We start from the raw sequence: 2,054 nt of genomic DNA, 5'->3' as shown, positions 1-2,054 counted from the left end.
TTTTTTTTTTTTTTGTACAACATCCATGTTACCACCACTTTAAGAAAATGTTTTAAATCGTAGACTCCTGCATGAAAAAAGAAAACTCATAAAAATAAAGATTTTTACTCTCAAGTTGTTATCACAGCTAAATTTGTGATTGAATTCTTCAATCCTTGTCATCTCATTGGCTGAGACAGTTACTTAGTTGACTTGTTAAGCATGACATTACAGCAATGATGTGCAATACCTAATTGGTCTTTGCAAGTTGGTAACAACACCACCAAAAAGAAAAAAAAAAAACGTGTGTGCGTGTGAATATATATATATATACATATATATATATATATATATAAAATGTATGTATACACACACACACACACACATATATATATACATGTACATATACACACATATAGACATGTACATATTCACATATGCATATGTATATACATATATATATATATTGTATGCATATATATATAAATATACATGTATATAGTTTATGTATATATATATATATATATATATATAGATTGAAGGTATATATGTATACATACATATATACATTTATACACACACATATACATGCGCGCGTGTGTGTGTGTGTATATATATATATATATATATATATATATATATATATATATACATACACACATACATATGTCATATGTATATATATGTGTATATGTGCATATATATATATATACTTACATGTATAGATAGAGATAAATTAATTAACAAAACACCAGCAGCAGCAACAACAGCAGCAACAACAGCAGCACTGCCTCTGACTTTTTGGTAACATACAGTCCAGTTTCTTCAAATAATATGTACACTCAAAATGTGTTTTCCTCTTCTTGTCTTTTTAAGAGTAATTCAATCAGTAAAGAAACAACAAAAAAAAAAAAAAGGAGTTCAAAAAGAGAGAGAGGGCAAGAAAATAGATTTAAGAGGCAGGGTGTGGGGAGAAATGAAGGATGGAAGAGGGAATGAGAAATAAAAGAGAGAGAAAAAAAAAAGGGTCTGCCAATACATTTTTAAACAACAAAAAAAAAAATGTTGCTTTTGTTGTTATGTTTACAAAAAAAAAAACGTTTAAGTCAAACAAACAAAAAAAATTGTTCTCTGTTGTTTTTTTTCTCAGATTGAAAATAAGATGAGATTTTTTAGGTATTATGTATACACCCACCCACACACGTATTCAGACACAAACACACACACATATACATATATATACACACATACATAAAATTTAAAAGGGAGCATCTGGGAATATCAGCAGTTAGATTAATTGATAGCTTATATAAAATAATCAGATCAATGAAGAATATTAAAACAAAACAAAAATAATTTAGATAAAAATGTAATACCAAATATATCATGAAATACATAAATAATATCATTACAATGATATTTAAACTTTAAGCTTTATTTTTAAAATCTTATATAAGTTTTATATAGCTATCTATTAGATTTACTAAGTTAATTTTTTTGACTTAGTTTCACATCACACCCAATTTGGTTTCAGTGCGAGTGGAGTTTTAATTTTCATCATAATCATCCTCATTATCGTCATTTAACATCCGTTTTCCATGCTGGCATTGGTGTTTAATATATTTCCCAAAATAAATTTGGATATCTGTGTAGCATTGAGACAATTGTCTGCTGTACTTGAGTGCATTTTTCAATTGTTTCTTTCAACCAATATAAAAAAAAAAAAGGAAGAGAAGAGAAAGGGATATCTATTTTCCATACAAGTTGAAAAAGACCGAGGAAACTGTACTGAAACAAGATCTAAGATCATAAAAACAAGGGTCAGTAAAGAGTTCAGTCTCTTAACCCCTATCTGCATATCTTCTTCACAAAGAACAATAATAATTCAGTTTCTTTCTCTCTCTCTCACTAGTTCAGTCCCACAGCACGGCACCTTAGGCAAGTGTCTTCTTAGGACCCAGCTGACCAAAGGCCTGAGTTGATTTACTAGATTGGAAACTAAAAGACTTTTGCATTCTATATCTATATATATATATATATATATATATATATATATAACAATGAAAAACCAACGT

This window comes from Octopus bimaculoides, chromosome 12, assembly GCF_001194135.2.
Source record: "Octopus bimaculoides isolate UCB-OBI-ISO-001 chromosome 12, ASM119413v2, whole genome shotgun sequence".
NCBI lineage: Eukaryota > Metazoa > Mollusca > Cephalopoda > Octopoda > Octopodidae > Octopus > Octopus bimaculoides.
This window is presented reverse-complemented; position numbering follows the sequence as displayed.